Source organism: Mobula hypostoma, chromosome 16, assembly GCF_963921235.1.
Source record: "Mobula hypostoma chromosome 16, sMobHyp1.1, whole genome shotgun sequence".
NCBI classification, from domain to species: Eukaryota; Metazoa; Chordata; class Chondrichthyes; order Myliobatiformes; family Myliobatidae; genus Mobula; species Mobula hypostoma.
In genome coordinates this window covers 3662101-3685731 of record NC_086112.1, presented here as the reverse complement: position 1 = coordinate 3685731, position 23631 = coordinate 3662101, and the positions used below count along the sequence as shown (strand labels likewise).

Here is a 23631-nt window from a genome sequence, read left to right as displayed (position 1 = left end):
AAGAGTGAGTCACACCCGTAAGGACTTGGTCAGTTTTCCAAAATGCCACGAAACAATCTGGAAATAATCACATTTGTGTTTCATTCCCAAAAAAAATTTTTTTTAAGTCTCAATGGTGAATGAAACTGCATCATGCAAATCAATTCCTGGACAGTTTTATTGTGTTACCTGTTTTAATGTAAGTATAACACAGATTACAGGGTGAATAACAGAACATTAATTTGTTATGCTTTCTTGGTAGTTCTGTGGTAATCTGTTTCAAAAACACAAACGTATACTAATTAAATGTTGCCTCACTGGATGTGCTGAAAATACAGGATGGTGAAGGATTCTGAATTATTCAGTAGCTTGTTATGCCCCAGACCTGATTGGTTCTTTCTAAGATGTTTCTCATAAAAATGAATTCCCATGGTAGCTGAAGAGCTGGGCTTTTTATGATGTCCATAAAATGGAAGAGCGGGGCTTTACTTGAACTAATAATATCATGGTTGCGTCGAGTGATTGATGATCTTTAAAAAGGGCTGGATTGGTTTCATCTCTCTTCACATTTTATCACTGACTTGTTCCGAGTCATGTGGAATCACAAAGGCCAGTCGAGGTAACAAGTGTTTGATGTATGATACTTGAGATACTTTTGTCAGAACTGCATTTATTTTACACCAGACCCGCGTTTGATATTTAACTTCAACCTGTATATATTGTTTCTGTTTTTATTATCTTTCTTCTTCAGCCCTTTGGAAATCTGTACTGTTGGGGTGCAGGTCGAGAGGTAAGCAGAGCTCAGTAGCTAGCACATTTGAGGAAAGAGAATCAGCCACAGTTTTCTGAAAGGAAAAGAATGTTATCTTTTATGTTACAGAATAGGTTTATAATGTATGCATGAAATCACTGCAAATTAGCCCTCGTTTGAGTTGGGGAGATGGAAAGGAGGGTGTTTTGTCGGAGGAGAATAGAACTAACAAGGAGATACTGAGAGTTAGTTTTGAGTAACCTTGCTGGAATCACTCCTATTCAACAAAACAACAATAAGCGGACAGCTGAGCCGGTGGATGCTTTGTGTCTCTCGTCACATTAACCGCCTTCATGTGGTTTTATTTGCCTCCACCCCGGCTTACAAAAATGTTAATATATCTTTTTATTTTGACATTTGGAGCACTATCGCAATGTTGTTTAACAAAAACAACTGGGGCACTTGCAATTAATTTCTGCCGCGGACTGGCATTCTTGGACCGGCTACCTCCTTTGGAAGGGGAGTCATGACAGAAAAGATTTTGATTGAAAGAGAGACAATTCATTATACAATTCAGCAGCAACCAAAAGTGGCTCAGGGTGTCAGCCCCCGCTCCAGCGCCTCAATGCTAATGAGAATCATTGCATATTCATGACCCTAAGTACAGTCAGCTTCTTGTAAAAACTTTTGTCACCCAAGCTTCACGGCGTGAGCATAGCAGCACACTGTTCGTGTTCTGGCACTTCCGCCATCCAAGCACCAGAGCAAGATTGATTGTGTTTCAGCGCAGTTTGACAGGGAACTAAGAGATGCTGCCCCAGGGATACGGAAGCCGGGCTTAGTTTGATTAAGAGTCGCCATATAATCAAAAAGAGAGAGACAAAAAAAAGAAAAGAAATATATCTCTTTGATAAGGTAAAACAATGCCTAAAAAATAAGGTGAGACTTCTTCACACAATGCCAAGGGTTATTAGGTTCGAGCAGTACTGCAAACTTTATTGTCAAGCTAGCTTGGCTAATCGTACCTTCAAGAAGGAAGATGTGTCTCTTTTACCAATGGATTTCACTGGGTATTAACTTGCAGACCTTTGAGTATTTTGACAGAAAATTTGCTAATATTATTACTATTAAATAGATAAAGATATTCTAGAGGTCTTAATTATCACTACCCATGATGAGAAAGAGCTTTTCCAGTGGAATCCAAATCAGAATCAGGTTTAATATCATTGGCACGAGTTGTGAAATTTGTTGTTTTGCAGCAGCTGTATATTGCAATACATAACAATAAAAACTGTAAATTAAAGTATATATTTTTAAAAGTTAAATTAAATAAGTAGTGCAAAAAGAAAAAAAAAGTAAAAAGGTAGTGTTCAAGGTTTCAGTGTCTATTCAGAAATCAGATGGTAGAGAGGAAGAAGCTGTTTCTGAACCATTGAATGTGTGCCTTCAGGCTCCTGTACCTCCTCCCTGATGGTAGCAGTGAGTAGAGGACGTGTCCTGGGTGATGAGGGTCCTTAGTGATGGATGCTGCCTTTTTTGAACCCTGATGAGGGGTTTTGGCCCGAAACATCTACTCTTTATTCCTCTCCACAGACACTGCCTGGCCTGTAGAGTTCCCCCAACAATCTGTTTTCTGTTATTGTGCATTTTCAGCATCTGCAGAATCTCTTGTATTTATGAACGGATTCCTAGAATGTGCGCCCAAGGACCTTCAAGATTTGTCCACACATGCATTTACCAATGGTGCTGCACCCAGATTTTTCGGCTGTTGCTACTTGGACTATACTAGAGGCAGCACCATAGCATAATGGTTAGTGCTGCGCTTCACAGCACAAGCAATCAGCAATCAGGGTTCAATTCCTGCCACTGCCTTTAAGAACTTTGTATGGTCACCCTTGACTATGTGGGGTTTGTGCGGATGCTCCGGTTTCCTCCCACATTCCGAGGACGTACAGTAGGACTGGTAAATTGTGGGCATGGTATGCTGCTACAGAATGTGTGAGTGACACTCGCAGGCTGCGCCCACTATGTTAAACCAGAAGCAGGTTTAATGTTAGCAACACACATCAAAGTTGCTGGTGAACGCAGCAGGCCAAGCAGCATCTATAGGAAGAGGTGCAGTCGACGTTTCAGGCCGAGACCCTTCGTCAGGACTAACTGTTAGTCCTTCAGTTAGTCCTGACGAAAGGTCTCGGCGTGAAACGTCGACTGCGCCTCTTCCTATAGATGCTGCTTGGCCTGCTGCGTTCACCAGCAACTTTGATGTATGTTGCTTGAATTTCCAGCATCTGCAGAATTCCTGTTGTGTGCAGGTTTAATGTTACTGGCACATGTCATCAAATTTGTTGTTTCGCGGCAGGAATACAATGCAATACATAATAGTGAAAAACTAGAAAATAAAATACGAAATATATTTAAGTTACGTAAGTAGTGCAGACAGAGCGAAAGAAGAAGGGAAAAAAGTGAAGTGGGTTCATTGTGCATTCAGAAATCTGACTGTGGAGGGAAAGAAGCTGTTCCTGAAATATTGAGTGTGTGTCTTCAAGCTCCTGTACCTCATCATTGATGGTAGCAATGAAAAGAGGGCATGTCCTGGGTGATGGGGTCTTTAATGATGGATGCTGCCTTTTTGAGGCATCACCTTTTGAAGTTATCCTTGATACTGGGGATGCTAGTGCCCATGATCGAGCTGGCTGAGTTTACAAATTTCTGTAGCTTTTTCCGATCCTGTGGTCTCCCCACATCAGACGGTGATGCAGCCAGTCAGAGTGCACTCCACTGTACATCCGTAGAAATTTGCATGTGTCTTTGGTGATACACATATTCTCCTTAAACTTCCAATGAAATATAGCCGCTGTCATGCTTTCTTTGTAATTGCATTAATATGTTGAGCCCAGGATAAATCCTCAGAGATATTGACATCCAGCAACTTGAAACTGCCCACCCTTTCTGATCCCTCAGTGAGGACTGGTGTGTGTTCCCTCAACTTCCCCTTCCTGAAGTCCGCAATCATTTGCTTGGTCTTACTGACATTGAGTGCAAGGTTGTTATTGTTGCACGGCTCAACCAGCTGATTTATCTTGCTCCTGTACACCTCCTCATTACTATCTGAGATTCTGCCAACAATAGTTGTGTCATCAGCAGATTTATAGATGGCGTCTGAGCTGTGCCTGGCAACACATTCGTGGGTGCAGGAAGAGTAGAGCAGTGGGCTAAGCACACATCCTTGTAGTAAACCAGTGTTAATTGTCAGTGGGAAGGCGGTGTTATTTCTAACCTGCACTGTCTGTGGTCTCCCAGTGAGGAAGTGAAGAATCCATTTGCAGAGGGAGGTACAGAGGCCCAGGTTTTGATGCTAGTTGATTAGAACTGAGGGCATGATTGTGTTGAACGCTGAGCTGTAATCAATAAGCAGCAGTCTGGTTTAGGTATTGCTATTTCCCCGGTGATCCAGGGTTGAGTGGAGAGCCACTGTAGTGACAGGTAAATGGCAGCAGATCCATGTTCTTGCTCAGGCAGATGTTGATTCTGGCTATGACCAACCTCTCAGAGCACTTCATCACAGTAGGTATGAGTGCAACTGGGCGATAGCCATTGAGGCATCCCACCCTGCTCTTCTTGAACACTGGTGTGATTGTCGCCCTTTTGAAACAGGTGGGAACCTCTGACTGCAACAGTGAGGGATTGAAGATATCCATCAACACTCCTTCCCGGGGTTTCAGTGCCCTACCAGGTACACTGTCAGGTCCTGAAGCCATGCGAGGGTTCACCCTCTTGAAAGGTGTTCTGATGCCAGCCTCTAAGACAGGGGACACAAGGTCACTGGACGCTGCAGGGATCTGCACAGGTGTAGTTTTATTCTCCCTTTCAAGGTGTGCATAAAAGGCGTTGAGCTCATCTGGGAGTGATGCACCACAGCCATTCATGATGTTGAGTTAGGTTTCCTCTTGCAGGAGTAACTTGCATCCAATTCCGTTTCTAACTTAATTCAGAATTGTTTTTCTATTCTTAAAATAGCTTTCTGTAAGTCATACCTGGACCTCCGGCTGTGTTGATCATTCAGACTGTTATGGTCATTCACACAAAAGGACATATTTCATTACACATTTTGATGTTTCGATGTGTGTGTGGGCAAGTAAAGCTCAACTTGAAAGCTGATCCATCTGCCTATGTGGTGGTGATAATTACTTCCACTTTAGTAAATGTACCCAGAGCCTTGTGACAAGCTGGTACCTGACTAGTCCCACTTCCTTAAATTTGAATATAGTTTTTCTGAAGATACCGATTTGCATGGTTGCGACTGTGCATCTGTCTTATTCAGTGACTGTCCCCAAGAGCTTCTCATCTGCTTTCTCCAGAACAGAATTTGCGTGTGTCCCCTTCCTCCAAATAACCCAACTGTATGTCACAGTTCTATTCATTCTATACTCTATCTTCAGGAGCACTGCATACACAGGACCCTCAGCACTGTCAATGATCTCTCCTATTTGTCCAACAATCTCTTTGACCTCCTACCAACAGGCAGGAGGTACCATAGCATTAGACAACGACTGTTAGGATGGGAAACAGCTTCTTCCCCAGGCCATGAGACTGAGCTGCCACCACCCAGGTTTCGTCACACATGAAGCATTACTGTTTACAAACACGAGACAATCTGCAGTTGTTGGAAATCCAAAGCAACACACAACATACTGAAGGAACTCAGCAGGTCAGGCAGCATCGATGGAAAAGAGCAAGCAGTCGACATTTCAGGACAAGAGCCTTCATCACTCGTGCTTACACCTCCTCCCTCACTTCTATTCAGGGCCCCAAACAGTCCTTCCAGGTGAGGTGACACTTCACCTATGAGTCTGTTGGGGTCGTCTACTGTATCCAGTGCTCCTGGTATGGCTTCCTGTATGCTCTGTCCACCAGAAAAAGTGGGATCTCCTGGTGGCCATCCATTTCAATTCTATTTCCCATTTCCATTTCGATATGTCAATCCATTACCTCCTCCTCTACTGTCGCGATGAGGCCACACTCAGGTTGGAGGAGCAACACCTTATATTTCATTTGGGTAGACTCCAACCTGGTGGCAAGAACAATGATTTCTTGAACTTCCAGTAACTGCCCCTACCTTCACCATTTTCCATTCCTGTTTCCCTCCCTCTCCATATCTCCTGACCTGCCCATCACCTCCCTCTGGTATTCCTGCCCCTTCCCTTTCTTCCATGGTCCTCTAACCTCTGCTGTCAGATATCTCCTTCTCCAGCATTTTATCTCTTTCACCAATCAACTTCCCGGCTCTTTCCATCACCCCTCCCCGTCTCCCGGATTCACCTACCTTCCCTCCCCTACCTTCTTACTCTGACTCCTCATCTTTTTTCCCAGTCCTGATAGTCATAGTCATACTTCATTGATCCCGAGGGAAATTGATTTTCGTTACAGTTGCCCTAACCAAGAATAGAGTATAAATATAGCAATATAAAACCATAAATAATTAAATTATAATATGTAAATTATGCCAGGAAATAAGTCCAGGACCAGCCTATTGGCTCAGGGTGTCTGACCCTCCAAGGGAGGAGTTGTAAAGTTTGATGGCCACAGGCAGGAATGACTTCCTATGACGCTATGAAGGGTCTTTGCCCGAAATGTTGACTCTTTATTCATTTCCACAGATGCTGCCGGCCTGCTGAGTTCCTCTAGCATTTTGTATGTATTACAGTACTATTATTTCATTTACATCCATCCTTGGTTGAGTACTTTATCATATGTTGATTAGTTATCTATTTACTTAGTGATACAGAGTGGAATAAGCCCTTCTGGACCAACTAGTCATCCTGCCAGTAACCCACCAATTTAACCCTAGTCCAATTCCAAATTCAAAGTGAACTTATTATCAAAGTACACATATTAAACCTGAGATTCACTTTCTTGCAGGCATACTCAATAAATCCAATAACCATAATCAAAACAATGAAAGACCACACCAGCAGGGCACACAACCAATGTGCAAAAGACACAAACTGTGCAAATGCAAAAGAAGAATAAATAAATAAATAAGAAAACTAAATTGAGAACATGAGATGCAGAGTCTTTGAAAGTGACTTCACAGGCTGTGGGAACATTTCAGTGATGGTGCAAGTGAAGCAAGTGAAGGTAAGTGAGTGTATCTCCTCCAGAGCGTTCCAACTGGCTGCATCACCATTTGGTATGGGCGGGGGGGAGGGGGGAGACGTTGCACAGGATCGAAATAGACTGCAGAAAGTTTTAATCTCAGCCAGCTCCATCATGGTCACTAGCCTCCCCAACATCCAGGACATCTTCAAAAGGTGATGACTCAAAAAAAAGGCTGCATCCATAATGAAGGAACTCGTCATTCAGCACGTGCCCTCTTCTCATTTCTACCATCAGGGGCAAGGTACAGGAGCCTGAAGGTGCTCACTCAGTGATTCAGGAACAGCTTCTTCCCTTCTGCTATCAGATTTGTGAATAGACATTGAATCCATGAACACTACCTCACTACTTTTTTGCACTACTTATTAAATTTAACATAAAATAAATGTCATAACATATGCCAGTGATATTAAACCTGAGTCTGATTCTGTTCTGAACATTGTGGCGTATAGCCTGAGGCTCCTGTCCTTCTTCCTGATGGCAGCAGCAAGAAGACAGCAGGAACTGGGTGGTGGTTAGCTTTGATGACAGATGATGCTTTCCTGTGACAACACTCTGTGTAGACGCTCTCAATGGTGGAGAGGGTTTACCCATGATGGACTAGGTCATAGCCACTACTTTTTGTAGGATTTTCTGTTCAAGGGCCTTGGTGTTTCCATACCAGGCTGTCAGGCAGCCGGTCAATATATTCTCCACTACACATGTTTAGAAGCTTGTCAAAGTTTTAGATGTCTTGCCAAATTTTCACAAACTTCTAAGAAAGTAGAGGTGCTGCTGTGCTTTCTTCATAATTGGACTTGTACGCCAGACCCAGAACAGGTCCCCTGAAATGATAACACTGAGGAATTTAAAGTTGATGACCTTCTCTACCTCTAATCCCACAATGAGGACAAGTTCATGGACCCCTGCTTTCCTTGTCCTGAAGTCAATACTCATGAGATAATTTACAATGACCAATTAATCTACTAATGGGTACATCTTTGGATTGTGGGAGAAAACAGGAGCACCTGGAGGAAACCCATGCATTCCATGAGGAGGGCATAGAGAGGACCTTGGGATTGAACTCTGAACTCCGACACATTGAGCTGTAATAGCATTTATGCTCAGTGATATGCTACCATGATGCCCTCTCTACAATCAAACTGGATTATGTGATGCTAACTGGAAATTTTCCCACAGATAAATACAGTTCTACTCCTGTGAAGTTTATTTCTATACAATTCATACTGAACAATGCAGTAAAGGGGTTTTTCATCCATTGTTAGTGTGGTGGGGTGGAGGGATGTCTATATCAAGGGAGGTGTAAGGTGTCCTTACATGACTATGATTGTTCTTGGCAATTTTTTCCACAGAAGTGGATTACCATTGCCTTCTTCTGGGCAGTGTCTTTACATGACAGGTGACCTCAGCCATTATCAATACTCTTTGGAGATTATCTGACTGGCGTCAATGGACACATAACGAAGTCTTGTGATATGCACCAGCTGCTCATACGACCATCCACCACCTGCTCACATGGTTTCACGCGACCCTGATCGGTGGTGGGGGGGGGGGGGGCTAAACTGGTGCTACAGCTTGTCCAAGGGTGACCTGCAGGCTAGTGGAGGGAAGGAGCACTTTACACCTCCTTTGGTAGAAATGTACCACATCTCCACCCCAGCATCCTCAGAAAGCAATCACCCTGTCCTTTCTAATCTTCATTGTGCCCCAGAACATAGACTGCCATAGGTTCATCTTCTTCAGCCTAAGGGCAGCTTGTTAGCATAGAGGTTAGCATAGCAATTTCCAGCACCAGCGACTCCAGTTCAATTCCCGTCTCTGCCTGCACACTTTCCCCATGACAGTGTGGATTTCCTCCGAGCGCCCAGGTTTCCTCTCACATTCCAAAAGACGTCCCATAATATAATCAACGTCCCACTTATGCACAGTAGTGATCATAAGATCTTAAGATATAGGAGCAGGATTAGGCCATTCAGCCCATCGAATATGCTCCATCATTCCATCTTGGTTGATTTATTATCCCTTTTAACACCATTCTCCTGCCTTCTTCCCCCTTACATGTGATGCCCTGACTATTCAAGAAACTATCTACCTCTATTTTAAGTATACCCAAAGATTCGGCCTCCACAGCTGTCTGTGGCAATGAATTCCACAAATTCACCACTGTCTGAAGAAATTCTTCCTCATCTCTTTTCAAAAGGGTTGCCAAAAAGTTAATGTTTCTGTTGTTATGTAATGGTGGAATGGAATAGAGTTTTCACAGCCTCTGTCCATTTCTCAAAGTGGAATCTGGACTCTTGCCCAGGTTCTGTCTGGCCTTTCCTCACCAGACTGCCTCTTTGGAACGTTCAGCTCTAACCCTCTCCCTATGTCTTTCACCAATCCCTCAACCATCCTTTTCCATTTTTGTATTGGAGATATGAAGTTTTGTTTTCCTCTGAGGAGTGCCACAGCAGCGTAGCACTTAACACAACGCTATTACAGCTCGGAGTGTCAGAGCTTGGAGTTCAATCCCAGCATCCTCTGTAAGGTGTCTTCATGTACTCCCCATGGAATGCGTGGCTTTTATCCAGGCGCTCCGGTTTCCTTCTACTGTCCAAAGCTGTACCAGTTGGTAGGTTAACTGGTCAATGTAAATTGTCCTGTGATTAGGCTCGTATTAAATTGGGGGCTCCTGGGCAACTTGGCTCGAAGTGCTGGAACGCCCTATTCCACGCTATCTCTCCAAATAATTAAATAAATGATGAGACGTGTGAGGTTTTCAAACTGAGGAAAACAAAGTATTCTTGCAATAAACTACTAAAACTAACCAATCATAATGTTCCAGCAAAAGCTAGGCGATATTTCAATATTAAAGAAACTTGTTCCAAGGGTCACCACAGTGTGACACTGTTACAGCTCAGGGCATTCGAATATGGAGTTCAATCACGATGTGCTCCATAAGGAGTCTGTACATCCTCCCCATGGAATGTCTGATCTTTCCCAGAGCGCTCCAGCTTCCTCCCGCAGTCCCAAGACGTACCGGGTAGGTTAATTGGTCACCGTTAGTTGCCCCATGATTGGGTTAGAGTTAAATCAGGGTTGTTGGAGGTTGCTAGGAGGCACAGCTCAAAGGGCTGAAAGGGCTTACTTCCACAGTATTACTAGATTCTAATAAATAAAGATAGAAAATGCAACTAGAATTAGACAAAATAACTCCAAATATTTCTGTGCAACATTGCCTCATTTTGGACTGAGCTCTTTTTTATAATCCTGTCATGACGATGAAATTCTTTCTCCTCTACTTAAGCACATCAACTTACTAGATCATAGGCCACCAACAGCAGCTCAGCAGAGTCCTCTGTCCTGGGCCAAAGACTGATCGGCTGTGTGGCTTCCACTTTCACCACACATCTTCATACAGTACACCTTCTAGGTGGAGATCATTCCCCTCACAGGGATGAGGTCTTGGAGTTTCTGTACTCTGGGTTTTTATGAGATGGGGTTGCTAGCACCATGCCCAGCCCTTCTCCTTTCGCAGTCAGGCTTGGGAACATCCTTGGCAGAGTGGGTGATGAAATAGGCAGCCCTAATATTGATGGAAAGCCAAACTAAGAGTTGCCCTATCACTTGATTGTGGTGCTGATGGAGAGCCGAGGGATTCAGATTTACTTATAACCTGCGCACCAAAACATACGGTGAAATGTGTTGATGCGTTAACAACCAACACAACCCAAGATGTGCTGAGGGCAGCCTGCAAGTCTCGTCATACATTCTGGTGACAACTTAGCATGCCCACAATGCTCGGTAGACCACAGACCATACCAAACGTCAAAACAACAACAGCAAAACAAGCCCCATTCCTCCTTCCTGCCCACCTACCCACACATACACACACCATCCTCCAACCCTATGGCAGACCATAAAACCGTAAGGTGGAACACCCTGGTTAAAATTTTTACTGTTGTACTGTAGGTATTACATTTTAGCAGCTCTGTGAGAGCAGTCTGTTCTGCTTTCAGCATGTTTGGGTTTGAGCTGAAGACTATGTTGTTCATCTTTAGAATGATGTGTCAGCCCATCAGGATGGTGGAATTGGGAGAAGGTTCCAGATAATGCTGGGCGGAGAAGTTTTGTTAATGGACACTGGTGTGGGTCGAGGTCTTTTTGGTGGGAGATGGAAGAAGACAGGTGGGAAGATGGCTGAGGATACCGTCCCTGTTGCACAAGGCACTTGGTACAGATGAATGGGTTCAAGGAGGAAGGACCAATACTCCCTACGGGGGAAATCCATTTATTTGAGGTGAATTTCAAGCGACATTTGGAAAGTGGTGAGTGGCTCTTACACAAACCGTGGGTCCAGGGAACGAGTTAAAGACAACTTCAAGATGAGCTCCAACTTACGTGCACATTTGGACTGGGTTAACTGAAATCAGCCCTTTTTATTTTTTTTCCTTTTCTTTTTCCTACTAACTGGTCGATAAAGCTGCCATTTGTAAATATACTTTCTTTATAACTGTGTGCAGTGTATGATCTTTTATTTCTTGCCGATGGGCAATTGCATGGGGCAGTAGTTACACAGTGTTCACACAGGCCGGGGTTCGCTTGGGCAACACATCCAACTTCCTGGGTTTGGTGGGACCCGAGGCGTGCAGAGTCTACGAAAGGTGGTTTTCTCACCGCTGAGTCTGGCAGCTTATAGCAAGGGGCTAATGAGCCGCATCTCTAGAGACACCCAGTAAAAAAGAGGGGGGTTCGCCTAAGATATAGGAGCAGAATTAGGCCATTTGGCCCATCGAGTCTGCTCTGCCATTTCATCATGGCTGATCCATTTCCCTCTCAACCCCATTCTCCTGTCCTCCCCATAGCCCTTCATCCGCTGACTAATCAAGAATCCATCAACCGCTGCCTTAAATATACCCAATGACATGCCCTCCTGTGGCAATGAATTCCTCAGATTCACCTCTCTCTGGCTAAAGAAATTCCTCCTCATCTCCATTCTAAATGGACGGCCCGCCTATGGAGGCCCCTCCTGCTCTGGTCTTAAACTCCCCGACCATAGGAAACATTCTCTCCACATCCACTCTTCAGCTTTGTGGACTGGCAGACGCTGAGACTTTGATTCTCCCAGCAGCCTCACAGAACTCCTGTGTCATCCCATGAGGTGCAGTTCTCAGTACGATTAGGCGAAGAAAGAAGGTACAGGGTGGTTTTAAATGTGAATCCACCTCATCCCTTAAGCAGCTGTGCATCCAAGCAGCGAAAGATTAGGGGCAACAGTGTACAAAACAACAGGATATAAAGCTGCGTAATTCCACCACCCCACCCCACCCCCACCCCACTGCCCAACGGATGGCCTGCGTGCAGGATAAAAGTCTTTTTTTCTCCAATGGATTTGGCAACAAAACAACCTTGTTAATAATTAAAGCAGCGAGGCAAAATGTTTAAATAATATCACCAAGATAACTGAAAGCTCAGTAACGAAAGTGGCTGCTTGCAGATTTCAGTAGACACCTAAAATCCATTCATTTGCTCTTGGCTTTGCTGTCTCTCACTAGATGAATGATATCATGTGCTCTCTGAAACATTGGTACTACATACCCATTAAATTGGTCCAATAAAAAGTATCATGTTTGGGCACTTGGAGAATATATGTCTATAAAATCTCCATTAAATTAGAATCCTGCAATTTTAAATAACGGGATGGTGTGATTTTACATACCTGCAGTGCACAGTGGGAAGACTCACTGTTTTTTTTCAACATGCAATATGCGTAGGAAAGCTAAGGTATCACTCTTCTCCACTGTTCTGGCCTGGATTTACCAAAACTGCAAATCCCTTGATAGAGAATGCATACGGATGCGATCCTCCCTCAGGCTTGTACTTGTTCCTTATCACTGAGCTCAGTCACCAATGGATTTGCTTATGCCTCTGCTATTGCCACAGGCAGAAATTCTGCACCTTTGGATCGTCTGGTTCAAGATTCAAGTCTGTTTAATGACATTTCCTGCGCACGGGTATAAAGGAGAACAAAATAATTGTTACTCTGGATCTGATGCAGCACAAAAAAAATACAAAGGTAAAGGAAACAATCATAATAAAAATAACACACAAAAATTATAAATACATAAGATAACTATATACACAGATTGAGTGTACAGCATGTCCATAAAATGACGCTACGCACAGGAGTGTCTGTACATAAGGTGACTGACAGGAAATGATAAAGTAGTGGTAGTTGGAGATGTGGAGGTGTGGGTTAGTGGGTGGAGGTGTTGATCAGCCTTACTGCTTGGTGAAAGCAACTATTTTTGAGTCGGCCTGAAATGTCGACTGTTTACTCTTTTCCGTAGATGCTACCGAACCTGTTGAGTTCCTCCAGCAGTTTTGTGTGTGATGCCCAGGGTATGTGGGAGCCTTCATGATGATCCTGGCTCTCTTTTCAGCACCTTTCTGCATGTTCGTTATGGTGGGCGAGCTAGCACCGGCGATGTGTTGAGCAGTTTTGACTACCTGCTGTAGAGCTGGCCCACCCACCAGAGTGCAGTTCAATGAGGGACTTCAGTCCTGCTCCAGCATGAAGGCCAGAGCTGTTGTCAAGCACAGTCACAGAATTTCCTGATGACTTAGCCAGCTCTTGACCTGGAAGATGGATAGTGAAGATTGGATACATTTTCAGAGCCAGCAAGGCCCAGTAGAATCTCACCCAGGCTCACAATAACAACCAGCGTTTCACCCAGACCCTTCCAATTGCAGCGATGGTTCGACATTCCCTTCCTGCTTGTTTGTGGTTTAAAAAAAGAAAGAATATTACTAAGTATTGGTGGCAGCATGGTAGTGTAGTGGTTAGCATACGACAGTGCTGGTGATCTGGATTCAGTTCTCACCACTTTAACGAATGTAAGGAATTTATAAATTCTCCCTGTGACCACGTGCATTTCCTCCAAGTACTATAGTTCCCTCCCACATCCCAAAGATGTACCCCTTACATCCAGTTGCAGGCATGCTACATTGGCACTACTCATGTTACGTTGGCACTACTCATGTTACGTTGGCACTACTCAGGCAAATTTAGTGCTTTCAGGAGAAAATTTACCAGAGATGTAGGAATTCAATTTCTCATTTCCCCCACCTTACCATGGTCCTGATGTGTTAAAACAGTAGATCACACAAAATGCTGGAGGAACTCTGTGAGTCAAGCAGCATCTATTGAGGGGAATAAACAGTCAATATTTTGGGCCAAGACACTTCATCTCAACCTAAAATATAGACTGCTATTACCCTTCTATAAAGGCTACCTGACCTGCTGAGTTCCTCCAGCATTTTGTGTGTATTACAATAGACAAGCAATATGGCTTACACCAGCATGAACAGCAAATGAATTAAAATGGAATTGGACACTGGCTCCACTGTTTCAGTCATTCCACAAAATGAGTTAGAGCAGCATTTCAAAGATACTAAACTGAAGCAGGAAAATATCCAACTAAGAGCTTATACTGGAGAAAAGATAATTCCTGTGGGAATGACATTTGTAACAGTGAAATACAACAACTCACAAGCACCATTGAGTTTGTATGGGATGGCCAGCGTTATGGGACGTGATCATCTGAGACAACTACAACTTGATTGGAGATCCATTGCCACATCCCCTGCAATAGAGTTCACTGAAAATGAACTAAGGAAGTTACTGGATGATGCCACAGCAGTGTTCAAGGATGGAGCTGGAAAACTCAAACATATCAAGGACAAAAATAGTACGAAATGAAAATGCCACACCCTAGTTTTACAAAGCCTGACCAGTACCTTATACCATCCATGACAAAGTAGCCAGTGAGCTAGATTACATGCAAGCTGAAATAATTCTTTCCAGGGTTGAATGGAGCACATGAGCAATGCCAGTGGTCCCAGTAGCCAAGTGGAATGGGTCAGTCAGGATCTGCGGTGCTGTGTTTTGCTCTAGGTTTCCAGCATCTATAGAATCTCTTTTATTCACCAATCACCTTCTAGCTTGTCCTCCTTCCCCTGGGTTCTTCCTCCTTCTTTTCCTGTCCCGACCAGGTTCAGTAACAGTTATTACCCCACAATAATCATTAGGTTCCTGAACAATCAAGGATATCTTCACTTACCTCAATGTTGTACTGGCTCCACAGCCTATGTAAAGTTTTTCATAAACTCCATTAAATTTCTTTATTTTCCTGTAAGTGCCCACAAGAAACTAAATCTCTAGGTAGTATATGGTGACATATACAGTACACGGTCCAATAATAAACTTACTTTAAATTTTGAGATGTTAATTACAGTTCAAGAAACACAATGATGAGCTGTCAAAGTCTTCAAGTACATAGGGTGGGGCCTGAAAGATGCACTGCCTAAGGTTTACTCATCTCTTAGGGCCTGACCTACCTCATAGGATGTCCCTTGGGGGCAAAGGGTCAGCTCACTCAGCCCTCCACATCCAGAGAAGGTAATGTGTTTGTTACTGCAGGAGTTGGCCTGTAGGACTATAGTACTACACTGAGGCTATATTTTATTTGTACTAATCTAAAACAACTAGAAACCAAAAATCACAAATTCAAAGGTAGCTAAACTGTTGAGACTTAGACATAATTCTATTCATTACAACTTGGTTCTGAGTAAAAAAAACAATGCCCTAAGATACATAACTTCCGTTAACAATGTCAGAATGTAGTATTCCTCCTTTCACAGTGGTTGTGGTTTGGCACAGTTCCACCATATGGGGTGGGAAACAGCATTAGGAGCTATTCAGCCTGTTTTAAATTATCAGTGTCTTCTACTCCCTCAACATCATTTTAGCAGAGGGTTGTTCAATGAATTATGCTCCAAAATCATTTTCCTTTTCCTTAAAAATAACTCTACACAGCAAAGAAAAAAATAACCAGGATAATGAGAAAGTCTCACACTAAAAATATTAAACTGTATCTTCTTCCAACACTAAAATTAGATACAAGAACCGTAGGTTCAGGAACAGTTACTACCTCTGAAACAATGTGGATACCTCACTCACCTCGACTCTGAATTGATTCCACAACCGCTGGACTCTACAAGTCTTGTTCTTAGGATTATTTACTTAATTATTTATTTAATAATATTATTATTATTATTAATACTATCAATTATTAATGCTGTCCAAGTTGCATGCCATCTTGGACAATGTCTCCCATCCACTACATAATGTACTGGGTGGGCACAGGAGTACATTCAGCCAGAGACTCATTCCACCGAGATGCAACACAGAGCGTCATAGGAAGTCATTCCTGCCCGTGGCTATCAAACTTTACAACTCCTCCCTTGGAGGGTCAGACACCCTGAGCCAATAGGCTGGTCCTGGACTTATTTCCTGGCATAATTTACATATTACTATCTAACTATTTATGGTTTTATTACTATTTAATTATTTATGGTGCAACTATAACGAAAACCAATTTCCCCGGGGATCAATAAGGTATGACTATGACTATTACTACTTTTCATTTGCACAGTTTATCTTCTTCTGCATATTGGTTATCTGTGTTGGGTCTCCACAGGCAACCACCTCCCAATCTCCACCCAGCTAACACGAATCACCTGCCACTTATCTTCAACTCATCACCTGCAGCCTTTTTAAACCCAGCACTCACACACAGTCCTTGCTCACCTGTCAACCAGCCAACCTGAATCAGTAGCTCATAGCCTTCAGTTACTTGTTGACTGCGTGTTTAGTATCTGTATTCTATTGTTTTGTGGCCCCTCATGGCTTGTTATTTTGGAGTTTATTATTAAAGTTATTGTTCATCGCTCTATAATCTCTGCTGCTCTGAGTTTGAGTCAAGACCCCTCTACATTCTATGATAGTTTGCTAGTCTTTGTGCGTAGTTTTTCACTGACTCTATTGTATTTCTTTCATGTACTGTGAATGCCTGCAAGAAGATGAATTTCAAGGTTGTATATGGTGACATAAAGGTACTTTGATAATTAATTTATTTTGACTTTGACTGTGAAACTGCAGCTGACGCCAGGAGCCTGAAACAAACTCAGCAGATACTAGAGAACATTTAGAAAGATCTCTTAGAAGCTTTGGGGAGAAGTTACAATTCAACATTTCAGGTGTGTGGACTCTTAGTTAAGTCTGGAAGGTCTTACTAATAAATGTTGACAGTTCTTGTCTGTTCTCGTCACAGAGACTAGCTGGCCTGACATTTATAATGGTTTTAGCGTTTCTTCCGAAATAGGGTTAATGAGCCTCAACAAGGAATCGGAGTTTATGGCCGTCTTCCTCAGCATGTGAACATATGCTCTTGATGTGTAAGTTAATGTAGATCAATACTCACTGACTCAGATTAGCACAGTGTGGATTACAATTGGCCATCACATCGATGCATTCCCAATGGCTAACAGAATTTGTAGCACAGGGCTGTTCTCCTCTTGCAGGCTTGACTGAATGGTTTAAAAATACAGAAGAGAAACTACACAGACACTTAAATAGCAAATTTAAGTTAACCCATCAAGTGCTGGATTAGACAAATGCATGCTTAATTTTATATTTTTTTTATATAGGCATCTGTTAGTCTTGTGAGACCATGGATTTGTGCCTTGGAAGGTTTCCAGGGCACAGGCCTGGACAAGGTTGTATGAAAGACCAGCAGTTGCCCATGCTGCAAGTCCCCCCTCTCCATGCCACCAACATTGCCCAAGGGAAGGGCACTAGGGCCGATACAGCTTGGCACTGGTGTCGTCGCAGAGCAATGTGTGGTTAAGTGCCTTGCTCAAGAACACAACACGCTGCCTCAGCTGAGGTTCGAACTAGTGATCTTCAGATCACTAGACCTATGCCTTGGCCACGTGCCAACACAATTTTATATATTGTCTCCAGTGATATATCGATCTGCGTCACAGCACGCTATGGAAACTGCACTGCGATGGACAGGAAGGTTCTACAACGGGTAGTCAAAACTGCCCTGTGCATCAGCCTACCCACCATATATGGAAAGGTGCCTGAAAAGGATCAGTAACATCATGAAGAATCCCTGCTCATGGACTGTTTGACCCATTGCCAGCAGGGAGGAGGCTACGTAGCATCCACACCAGCACCACCAGACTCAAAATCAGTGACTTTCCCCAAGCAGTAAGGCTGATCAACACCTCCACCCACTAACTCCATCACTACTTTATTATTTCCCATCAGTCAGCTTATGTACAGCCCAGCATCACTCGATGGATATACAGTCAATCTATGCAGATAAGCTATCTTACGTATTTGTACTTATTGTGGGTTTTTATTATTACTGTGTTCTTTATCTTATTGTGATTTTTTTTGTGCTGTATCGGGTCTGGATTTCATTCTCCTTTACACGTGTGTACAAGAGATGACATTAAACAATCTTGAATCTTATTTATTTAACAATACAGCCCTTCCAGCCCTTCAAGCAGTGCTGCAATGGCAACCCTAATAATCCCAATTTAACCCTATCCTCATCACACGATAATTTACAATGACCAGTTAATCTACTAACCGGTACACCTTCAGGCAGTGGGAGTAAACTGGAGCACATGGGGGGAAACGCATACACGTTCCATGGAGAGAACGTACAAACTCCTTGTAGAGAACGCTGGGACTGAACTCCAAACTCCAACGCCCCAAGCTGCAATAATGTCACACTAACTGTGGCACTAATCTTGAAACTTGTAGTCCTGAAATGGTTAAGAGAATCTCACAAGAAAAGAAAGAAGGTAGGTAGGCAAAGGGAGGTAAAAACACAGGAAGAGAATTTTATACAACACACATCAAAGTTGCTGGTGAACCAGGCCAGGCAGCATCTCTAGGAAGAGGTACAGTCGACGTTTCAGGCCGAGACCCTTCATCAGGACTAAGAGTCTCGACCTGAAACATCGACTGTACCTCTTCCTAGAGATGCTGCCTGGCCTGCTGCGTTCACCAGCAACTTTGATGTGTGTTGCTTGAATTTCCAGCATCTGCAGAATTCCTCGAGTTTGCGTTTTTAAGAGAATTTTATATATTTTTTTCCTTGGTCATATCAGGAGAGGAGAAGGTACAGGAGTCTCAGGACTCACACTCCGGAACAGTTATTACCTCTCAACCATCAGGGTCTTGAACCAGAGGGGATAACCTCACTCAACTTCACTCGCCCCATCATTGAACTGTTCCCACAACCTATGGACTCACTTTCAAGGACTCTTCATCTCATGTTCTCAATATTTATTGCTTATCTATTTATTCATTCATTTACTTACTTATTTCTCTTTTGTGTTTGCAGTTTGCTGCCTTTTGCACATTAGACGTTTCTCTGTCCTGTTGGGTGTGATTATTCATTGATTCTATTATGTTTCTTGGATTAACTGAGTATGCCCATAAGAAAACAAATCTCAGGGCTGTACGGTACTGTGCAAAAGTCTGGGCACATTTTTTTCCTCTCCTCTTATAGGTGGCTGATGCATGTGTATTTTTCCCTCAATCTCAGGTGCTCTACTAGAGGCCTGGGACTTGGGGGTGCAGTGCAGTGCAGTATCCTTGTTATTCCTAGTAGTTCTGTCTTGTCGACCGAGATCTCTGATGTTGTTCCCAGGATTTATTGGAGCTACTCGCCCAGTCCAGGTATCACAGCTCCAAGTGCTCCTATCACCACCGGGATTACTCTGGCTTTAACCTTCCACGTCCCTTCTATCTGCACACACAAAATGCTGGAGGAACTCAGCAGGCCAGGCAGCATCTAGGAAAAGAGTACAGTCGATATTTCGGGTCAAAGCCCTTCGGCAGGAAAGGATTTTGGCCCAAAATGTTGACTGTACTTTTTAATATAAGTACAGGAACCTGAAGCCACACTCAGAATTTCAGGAACAGCTTCCTCCCCTCCACCGTCAGATTTCTGAATGGACCCATGAATACTACTTCAATATTTTTCTCTTTCTACGCTACTTTTTAAATTAATTTTCTTTATATTCAACATTCAAAATTCTAGGTAAATTTATTATGAAAATACTTACTGTGTATGTCACCATATACAGCTCTGAGATTTATTTTATTGCAAGCATACTGAATAAATCTATAATAGAAAAATAACCAAAGTTTTTTTCTTGTCTGCATTCTCAGTAAATCCAAGAAACACAATAGAATAAATGAAAGACCACACCAACTTGAGCGTTCTATCAGTGTGCAAAAGTCAACATGAGATGAAGAGTACTTGAAAATGAGTCCATTGGTTGTGGAAACATTTCAATAATGGGGCAGGTGAAGTTGAATGAAGTTATCCCATTTGGTTCAAGAGGCTAATGTTTGAGGGGTAGTAACTGTTCCTGAACACGGTGGTGTAAGTCCCAAGGCTCCTGTACTTTCTTCTTGATGGCAGCAGCGAGAAGAGACGTGTCCTGGTTTGTTGGCGTCCCTGATGATGGATGCTGCTTTTCCTGCGATATGCTTCATCAGGGAAACCTGCCACTCAGGCGATGCTCTTTTCTCGCTTATATATACTTTTTACTCTCTTCATTATAATGTATTGCAGTATACGGAACAACAAATGTCACAACATACAGTATGCCTGTGACATTACACCTATTCACATTCTAAATGTTTCCAGATATTATGGGAAGTCTAAGTAGATTGAAGTAGGAATCTTATATATTCGGATTATTTATTATGGTTACTTCAATTTCTGGTAGATTATTAACCGTTGTGACATTATATTTTCAGCTACATCAGCTTTATTGAAGTAGAAAGGTTGAAAACAATGACGGTTTGGTGGTTAGTGAAATTTATTTCTCCCTGCATGACAATCATTTCAGTGGAAGTCAGGCAATTTGCCAACAGTTTTGATTTAACCAGCAACAAACTTAACTCCTACCATGTCTGTGTAGGTGCAATGTTCAATAGCTTTAATTGTTCAACACTGAAACAGTTTGTACAATAACAATATTATTTCTACTTCTATGCTGGCTATAAAATGCATCACTGCAAACTCATTCACATAAATCTGCACATCAGTATAAACCAGATGATTATGATTTGCCTTCAGATATTCAGTGATGAACTTGAACTCATCTCTATTCTATTGAGCAGCTGCTATAGCAGTTGATGGATGTATGGGGATCCAGGGAGGGGTAGGAAGATGACGGGACTTGTTATGTCCATTCCATTCCAGGGAAGGTCACTCACCTTTGGTTCCCACTGGACACTCAGTTCTCACCTGTGGCTCCAAGTAACTGTCTGCACTGGACAGCGGCCACACCCCCGTACACTGCTTTGACAGGCGGGCTAAACCAGGTGAGGGCAGCCAGCAGGGCAATGTTCTGAACGTGGTCTAACCAGGGTTTTATGGAGCTGTAACATAACCTTGTGGCTTTGAATTCAGTCCCCTGACTAATGAAGGCCAACATTCCGCAGGCCTTTTTAAACCACCCTATGAGACTGAGTGACAAGTCTGAGATCTATGGACGTGAGCACAAGGATCCCTCTCTCTTCCACTCTGCTAAAAATCCCTCCATTAACCTGTATTCTGGGCTGTGTGTCTAGTCATCGATTCCACAGGTGTGTTCAGTAGTAGGTGCTGCAGACTGTTACAGTTACTACTATATGGTTATGTAATTACTCATGTCGTTCTATCGACGTGCAGCAGACAGCATCCTACCAAGCTGCATCACTGCCTGTAGCAGAAAGGAAGCTCTCCAAAGCTGCCCAGCCCATCACCAGCACCAGACCACGCGCCATTAAAAACATAGTAGATAAAGGTACCAGAGAAGGGCCAGTCACGTGATAAAGGTTCCCACCCACCCTGCACACGGTCTGCCTGTCCCACTGCCATCAGAGAAGGAGCTACATAGCATCCACCAGACGCAAACATATATAAATAAATAAATAAATACAAATTTTATTTTATTTTTTTTTTTTTTTAAATGGTCGACTGTACTTTTTTTCCATAGATGCTGCCGGGCCTGCTAAGCTCCTCCAGCATTTAGATTAGATTATAAGAACACTCAGTCCTCTTTTATTGTCATTTAGAAATGCATACATGCATTAAGAAATGATACAATGTTTCTCTGGAGTGGTATCACGGAAAACAGGACAAACCAAAGACTAACACTGACAGAATCACATAATTATAAAAAAATAGTTAATTTGATGAAGAACAAACCATGGGCACGGTAAATAAAGTCTCAAAAGTCCCCGAGTCGATCGACTCCTCAATAGCAGGCAGCAAAAGGGAGAAACTCCCTGCCATAAACCTCCAGGCACCGTCAACTTGCCAATGCCTTGGAAGCAGCCGACCACAGCCGACACTGAGCCCGTCCGTCCGAAAACTTCGAGCTTCCGACCAGCCTCTCCGATACAGCCTCCCGAGCGCCATCCTCTGCCGAGCACCTTCAACCTCTCCCCGGACGCTGAAACACGCAAAGCCGAGGATTTCGGGGCCTTCTGCTCCGGAGATTCCGGTTACCACACAGTAGCAGCGGCAGCGAAGCGGGCATTTCAGAAGTTTTTCCAGATGTTCCTCCGTACTCTCACATCTGCCTCCATCAAATCAGAATTGTGCAAGGTCCCCTACTTGACAGATAACAGACATCACTACCAAAGTGTATGTGTTGCTCAAATACAGTTATTTTCCCCAAGCAGTAAGTCTGATCAACACCTCCACCCACTCACTCCACCACTACTTTATTATTTCCCGTCAGTCAGCTTAAGTCCCTTTGTGGACAGACAGTACAATCAATCTATGTAGATAAGCTATCGAAAGTATTTATATTTATTGTGTTTTTATTATTATTGTGTTCTTATCTATTGTATGTTTTCTTGTACGGCACCAGACCCAGAATCACAATTATTTCACTCTCCCTTACACTTGTGTACGAGAAATGGCATTAGACTATCTTGAACCTTAAACAAATTCTGAGTATTACTCCGCGAAAGCAAAAATACAGCAGCAGAAAGCCTGAAATGAACCTTTTCTTTTGATATCAAGGTTCAAGTTTCAAATAGTGCTGCTTTTCAGATCTCTTTTCCGTTGCTTGGCCCACACTGAGTCCCAATTGCACTGGGGTGAGTCACTGTTATAGGGGAGGCTGTGATCAAAGGCACATTGTGTGTGATGGATGCGGTTAGGCCAAGGTAGCATTCACAACCTATTTTATACAACAACTTATTTTCACTACACACAAAAATTGCACTTAGTGATTGAAATTCTAGGTTTTTTTTCTTTGAAATAACTAGTTACAGTTTGCCACAAGTATAGTTTCAAAATTTTATATATGGAGTTTTAAACAAAAAAAACTACTCCAGGGAAATATAACAGTTGTTAAATGGAACAAAAGTTAAACTGAAGTTGGATTTGAGAACCAACTCTGTAATGTGCAAACTTTTATATTGAATATTCCTTTTGATTGCTATTGTGATTTTCACTGCAGCAATATCTATGCCGTGCAATAAAACCCGTGCAGTCACCAAAATTGCCTCAGCCTTTTCACGACGGCTGGTGTTTCATTGCAATGCAGACATATGTGGAAGTGCTAAATATGAAGTGTGACATTTCTATACTCAGAACTAATAAATGAGCAAAATTTTATTTTTATGATGTCGCTGGTTTATAATGTCATATCATTTCAAAGGGACAATCCAGCTGCAACTTCTGAAGTATTTTAATAAGTACTTTGACAATAAATTTACTTTGAACTTTGTACTTTGGAAGAATCTGTGTCTCACTCTGATTCCCGCCTCCTGCCCATTCTTTCTGCTGAACATTGACGACTATATATTTGGGCCAGTG

The 23631-nt window shown here is 42.8% G+C and overlaps 1 long non-coding RNA gene across 1 annotated transcript; it reads right to left on the bottom strand.

Annotated features, from left to right (window-relative positions):
- Nucleotides 1–261: 261 nt before the first annotated feature.
- LOC134357508 (uncharacterized) lies at nt 262–17298 on the bottom strand. Its single transcript, XR_010020635.1, has 3 exons — nt 17194–17298; nt 12588–12872; nt 262–824 (listed from the first exon to the last, which is right to left on the bottom strand). It is a non-coding gene; the product is annotated as an uncharacterized LOC134357508 (long non-coding RNA).
- Nucleotides 17299–23631: the final 6333 nt, after the last annotated feature.